General features: G+C 46.0%; 1 long non-coding RNA gene across 1 annotated transcript in view; it reads left to right on the top strand.

The window, feature by feature from the left end:
* Positions 1-342: 342 nt before the first annotated feature.
* The window catches only part of LOC134419861 (uncharacterized), a 51,160-nt gene continuing 44,640 nt past the window's right edge, over positions 343-6,862 (top strand). Inside the window, exon 1 of the long non-coding RNA XR_010028177.1 lies at positions 343-464. This is a non-coding gene — a long non-coding RNA (uncharacterized LOC134419861). The remainder of the gene's footprint in view (positions 465-6,862) is intronic.

Below are 6,862 nucleotides of genomic sequence, written 5' to 3'. Positions count from 1 at the left end.
AAAAGGCAGCTGTTGGAAAAGACAGCAATCTTCAGCTCTCCCCTTTCTGGCTGCTCCTGCTGTGGGGACCTGTAGCTGAGGTGTTCCTTGGTCTGAGAGAGGCTGAGGCAGGTGCCTGGTGTGGAGGCAGCAGCAGAAGAGCTGCAAAAACCTCCTCAATTAGCCACTCAACATATCTAATGCAACTTCCCAGGATGCCCTGATCGAGAGCCTAAGGACAGTGAGTACATTTGGATGACTCACTGAGGTGGGACAGGGTGGAGAGGCTAATCCCTGTCTGCTCCTAAACAGTACAAAAAGGAAGATCCAAAACAAGCAAATCATCACCAACCTCCAAGGAGTCAAGGAGACTTGCTGGTGGACAGCTGGTGTCTCTCCTGCTTCGTGTCCTCGCAAGGGATCCTGGACTGGGCACTTGGAACACACATCTTGATGCCTGCCGATGGCCTGGCTGCTTGGACACGGTGAGTATGCAAGTGTGGGGAAATAATTTCTACTTTAAAATGCAATCATTTCCCCCTCCTTCAAGATCCTGCAGTGAACTTTGCTGCACTGTTGCAACACTATTTCCTACATTTGTTCAAAGAGGAAAAGATAGTTCAGGACCCTGCTTTAACCCTAACATGAGTCAGTCCAGTGTGCAACCTCGGTCACATCGACTGGCGACTCCAGACCAGCACTCAGGGAGCTGGAAAGAGGGGAGTAGTTCAGGAGGGAGCTGAGAAAAGAGGATCTGATAGGAGGAGGATAAAGCTGCTCCCAGCCCTTGGAGTGCCTGCGAGGAGGTGCGAAGGTGAGAGATGCTTACGATCCAGCGGTCAGCTCTCTGTCCCAGTGATGGATTGAGAAAACTGGGATGTTAGGGGTGGTCTCTGCTGCAGCAGAGTGTCTGGAGCCTACTGAGGAGGAAAGGCAGCTTGCATGTAAATTTTTGTTGTTGTCGTACAGCTGAATGAAAGCATAAATCAGCTCTCCCCTCACCCTGCCTCCCCTCCTCTTTCCATGTCCCTTAATACATAAAAATAAGGATCCTTTATGTGAATAAAAGTAGAAGGCGCCTCCCCTAAGTATGTTTTAAAAAAGCCAAAAATAGTCCCGAAGTCTCAACCAAAAGCGAACATAGCCAGAATTACTGTGGAAAATGTCTGTAGCTGGAGTGGAGCGTGTGTGGGGGGGAGGAATTCACATTGAGGCAGGGGCTGCGTGTGCAGCTGGGCATTTCTCCGTGCCCCGGCTGGGCATTTCTCCGTGCCCCGGCCGTGCCCCGTACCCTGACCCAGCGCGGAGCCGGGACGGGCTCGGGCCGGGCGGGCGGACCCCGGGGGGCAGCGCAGCCTCCGCTCTGGGCTTCCCTGTCCTTCGTCTGACAGTTCTTGGCAGCTCTGGCGCAACGTGTTGTTAACAGCAGTCCTAATTAATGGGGAACATGTGTGTGTTGCAGAAATCTTTCTTTCTTTCTTTTTTTTTTTTTTTTTTTTTTTTTTTTTTTTTTTTTTTCCCTTACCCCCTTCTTCTCTTTGGTGGAAATACCGTAAAACTGTTTATATCCACTATAAAAGGGGTGGGGGAGGGGTTTACTATCTTCCTATCCCAAAGGTTTCCTTTACCTCAGATCAACCCATTTTGGGAACAGGCACTTCTCTAATCCCTGGGTGCCTTTTCCTAAATGCTTTCACACATCTGCACCACTCTGTCCTGCATTCCTGCCATACCATCATCTTGTCCTAATGAAAAATAGCAGACTTCAACACTGCCAAGTCCCTGTTTTTTTTTTTTTAAGACAAAATCCTGTTTATCAAAAAGAATTTCAGAAGTTTGTTGATTTTTTCCATTCATTAACTTAAATTTTTGAAAAAAAAAAAAGAAAATGAAGAAACTTTTGCTTTCCCAACTGTTTTCCCTTCTTGAGTAATAAGAAAACAAATGTTTATATACCATCTGCCACCAGCATGTTCCACAGATGATGTGGTAGACTCGTGTCTTCAGTTCACCCCTAGCTCAAAAATAAGGGTCCCATGTCATAGGTGACTTGCTCTGCAGCTCAAAGAGTGTTTTGGTTGGCTTAGGAATAAACAAAGGAAGAGCAAAGCAAAGCGAAGCATAGATCTGTCCTCAGCTGGTGCTGAACACTGAGAGGACAAGGGAGCCCAGAGCAGTGCAGGGTTTCTCTAATGCCCCGTGAGTGTGGTGGGGCTCAGGGCACAGAGGCACGGTGTGGCAGGGCTCTGCTGAGGCAGGGTGCTCTGAGCCTGCTGGACATTGGCAGCCCTTTGTGATGCCCTGCTATGCAAAGCACACAGACCCAGAGAGTTTACTGCAGCCAGGCCTGGGGCAAGGACCACTTCCAGACCTCCCCAGGGTACACAGCGATGCTACAGCACACCTCTATACAGCTGTGCCTTGATGCCCAAGCTGTAGTGACAGCTGTAGGAATCCTTTCACAGAGGAGTAAGTAAAACCTAAGACATGGGAAGAGAGCCCTAATGAACCTGATCTTCTTAAGGGAGGCATATATTCCTGCTCCCATTTTATAAATGTTGAAGAAGAAGGAGAGATGGACTAAAAAAAGCCCAGCTGGTGGAAGTTGGTGGAGAAATCCATACTCCACACCCATCTTTTGAAGTTTCCTACTGCCAGGAGGAGGAGAAGCAGCTGATAACCTTCTGGAAATCCCCAAGATCTGGAAAGGCTTTCACATCATCCTGGGGTGGGTTCTCCTGCAGCTGGATAGGTGAGGTGGGCTGCAGGATCAACAAACAGCACAAACAACTGTGGAGTTGTCCTTTGGAGTTCAGGTTGTGTGCATGCTCTGGTAACTTGGAAAAAACCTGTCACATCCTGACGAGTCTGCAAGGAAATATTATCCTAGACTGTAACCAGGTTCCTAAATGTGTTTGCTGAAGGTCCTGGGAGACTGGGTATCAACAAAGAACAGCTGTCCAGTCTCTTCTGGAGAAAGACATTTCTGAGCAGAGATGTGGGGAATACCTGTTTTGGAAAGAGTGCCTTCATCCAGCTACTCCTTGAACTTTGATTGCCGTGGTAAGCTTTTGGAGACGTATAGAGTACATAGGAGGGGAGTAGAATGATGAATAGCAATCAGTATGCAATTTTGGCTTAGGGCAAAGTTAAATCTAACATTTTCCAGGAGAAAGTTATTTCTGGTGGTTTTGGTGTTTTGCGTTAAAGAACAAGTTCTGAAATTACATAGATAACACTTTTTCCTACATTTGCCCCAAAAGGGGGAAAAAAGAGAAGGCCATTCGTAAAGCCTTGCTCTTTGTTTCTTGTGGAAGACAGCAGAAAATTTGAGACCAAAGCATCAAATGTTTCACTTCTCATCAAACCCATGGAAATGTCATTTTTTCCAGGTTTACCAGAGCCACAAATATGTTCACATAAGCCGATACTACCAGTACAGCTAATGGGCAGCTCCACAGCCAGCATTAGTTGGCACTGCCCTGGGGTATACTTGTTACCTTAGCAGCTTGCCAGCCAGGGTATCCTTTTCCAGATGATTTGCATGGAACTAGGGCAATTTGTATCCACTGGGGACCTGGCCAGCTTGGGTGATACCCACCCAGGAGACCTTGCTTTTGCAGAGCTTTACCCTCATCTTCTAAACCAACCTGCCTGAAGTGACTCGCCTTTCTGTCAGGTCCTCGGCTGACCTGATGTTTCCTCCATGAAATTATGTATTTATATAGGTGACATTTTCTCCATGGCAAGGCATTGTGTGGCTTTGTGACATATCTGGCAAAGCCCCGCTGGGAGGGTGCAGTCTTGGTGAAACTCCAGCAAAGGAACATGGCAGGGGTACTTTGTTTTGCAGGATGAACAGAAAAATAAAAGGAAGAAAAGCAAGCAAGTGGATGAAACTAGTGGAATCCTAAGATGAAAGAAGAGATGGGGTCATTGCAGAATGACTATAACAGGCCTCGTCTGAGGTTACTGATCTGTGACAACCTTGAAATCTTATAGATACTCTGTTTTTTCCCCACAGTCTGCCAAGACCTTGCTGACACATTCAGCATAAAAAAAGAACCAGCATGTGCTGGTTTCTGGATAACCCTCCTCTAATGCATTTGGTGCTTCAGCATGCAGAAAGAGAAGACTCCATCTTTTTGTCTTTTATGAGAAGCCAGTTTATCCTTCCTATCCCCTTTTGGTCCACAGACTGAACCTATCCAGTTCCCACATTTTGTGCCTTTCAGACAAGGGGAGCTTTTCTAAGTGTGCTGTTTGTGATGCCTTAAGGCTCATCCCAATGGTAGTCTGTAACAGCTTTCAAAGAAATACCCTTACCAGCATGACCCATTGTTTTCTGGACACTAGTGTCTAAGCAAATAGTGTTGCCAGCTTCAGGTAGCACAAACTGTGTTTGCTTTTAGAAGAGCAAGGCTGGAAAAGTTGCTGTAAAGTTGGGAATTAAAAGATAAGAAGTACCACTGGTGGGCTGAGAAAGCCACAGCACGCTGGTCCTCAGAAATGTCCACAGCCAAGCCTAGGTTCATCTCAAAGAGAGTAAATATCCAAAATGGGCGGATCTGGGGAGGTGTGCTCAAAGAAGAGAACAAACCCACCCATTTTGGGTTTCCCCACAACTGAGAGTGTCAAAGCATGTATGTGCAGAGTTGCCTTCTCATCACCATCCCACCCAAGCCTGCCTGTCCCCCCGGTCCTTCCCTGCTCCATCAAGGTGTCTCTGCTGGGGCTGAGGAGAAGCTCAGTGGGGTGAGGGAGCTGCTGTTCACAGTGGCCAGGCACATCAGGGGTTGTGCTGTAGCATTTTCTCACCAAGTCTGGCTTGTTTCAGCTATTCTTGTAGCCCTAGATGCCTTTTTTTAGTTTTTTGCTGGACACTGGCTTGGAACTCCGCATTATTTTTCTACTTCAATTCTCTTGACAAATGACTGTTCAATCTAGGCTTCCCCTATCCCCTCTCTGTTTCTCTTTCTCTTGGATCTTAGCCACTGTTGGGGTTTTAACCAGGGTCATTGACAGACATCTTCAAAGCAACCTGTTTCCATATTCAGCTTGAGATCAGTTGTAAGTTATTCTGTGGCCAGCCTTTTTTTTATATGCAATCTCTGCTTTAGAGCATAGTGCTTATGTGTTTCTTCTTTGTGGGTAGAGAAAAAGGCATTCTTCTGATTTCTGGCCTGTGGTATCAGAGCTGGATTTCTCCCTGCCAAGCACCTCAGGACTAGCAGCTGTCAGACATAACTTATGTCAGACATAAATCTTATATCAGCCAGTCTGACTTGTCCCACAGTCTTCCTGTAGCTTTGTAGGTGCAGCACAGAGTACTATAAAACTTTCCATATTTTTAGTATTTCAGCCTTGGTAAAACATACAATACTTTGTGCAGACACCAGCTATAGCTTTTTTTTTCCCTTATTCTGGTGTTCAGCAACCACCTAACACTTTTGTGGTCTTTGGATAAACCTGTCTCAGCTATATCTCCTCCAAAAAAAAGCAACAGACCTTGCAAAGGCAGCTCCCTCTTTGAAAAGAGAGGTGCAGGGGCCCTTTGAGAGCCTGGTACATCCCATCTGGACCTGTTTAGGGTGGTGAGAAGGGGTGGCACTTGGCATTAATAAAAGGTGAAAGAGGCACTCAGCAGGGCTTTTGGAGGCCTGTGTGATTTCCTATGAAGGAGGATGTTGGATAGAAATGGGGTAGAGGAAGAAATCAAAGGTTAGTCTTTGCTGGGAGAAGGATGAGGGGTGGTGCTGTGTCAGAGGTGTTTGAAAGCTTCCAGAAATCAGGGCTGAAGAAGACTACAGTCAGTAGAAATATTAGGGTATTGTCTTCCTAAATTCTTCTGGGCAGGTGAGGAAAGGTAGGGAGGAGATTTCCAAAAGATGCCTGTCTGTTGTCCTCTATGGTAAGAGAAAATATACAGGCAGGCTGGATGTTATGAAGAATTAAAAATAAGAAGGGGCTCTTCCATTATGTCTTTTGTGCAAGTCCACAAGGTGAAGGCTCTGCAGGCTGAGCCACTGAAACCAATCTCTAGGCAAAGTACTTCAGGAAATTGTTGTAGGAAAGAGGTGAAGTGACTGATGGCACAAGAGATGGCAGACTAATTTGGGAGATAACAGAGATGTGAGAAAAGTCAGAATGCACACCTATAGGAAGTTAAGTAACACAGGGTACTGAAGCACCCATGTTGCTGGATGGGGGCTGTCAGTGCTCCTCTGCAGCCCAGGGGCAAATCAAACTCTCTGATTTCCTCTGATTTTCCCTGATTTCCTCTGATTTAGAGGGAAACGTTGGACAGATGGGAAGGAGGGATGAGAATTGCAGCAATTCCAGCAGTTTTGAAAACCAGGTGACCTAGGAGAATTTGAGAGAAGGCAAATTTCTGAACCTCTAAAAACCTATGTGATTGCTGATTTTCCTTCATAAGTCTGATTCAAACCTGCTGGAGTTGTGTTAGCTCTTGTTATTTGTAGTCTGGAGCTTGACTTACAGAAAAAAAAAAAAAAAAGGGAAGAAAAACAAACCCTGAGGAGAAGAGGAACAGACCCAAATCCACAACACATCAAGTGGCCATGTAATACCACATTGCAAATGGGTTCACCATGGGCTTGCAGATGACTTAATAGTATATAACGGCCCACAATGCTCCAGTGACTCATTGCATTTGCTATATCTGTTCAAATTCACCATTCTGAGTAAGAGAGATCTGCCTTCAAAAAATCTCTAATAAATTCTGTTGCTTTGAAATATCCCTGGTGCTTTTGAGAGTATGATGGCATATCTCATCCTCTGAGAACACCTCAGCCCACTCTGTGGGGCTCTGGTAGGACATGCAGGCAGTTCAGCCTCCTTCAAGCCAGATTAAAACACACAT

This window comes from Melospiza melodia, chromosome 6 (assembly GCF_035770615.1).
Source record: "Melospiza melodia melodia isolate bMelMel2 chromosome 6, bMelMel2.pri, whole genome shotgun sequence".
NCBI classification, from domain to species: domain Eukaryota; kingdom Metazoa; phylum Chordata; class Aves; order Passeriformes; family Passerellidae; genus Melospiza; species Melospiza melodia.
Note: the sequence above shows the minus strand (reverse complement) of the source record. Positions and strands in the feature narration are given on the sequence as shown.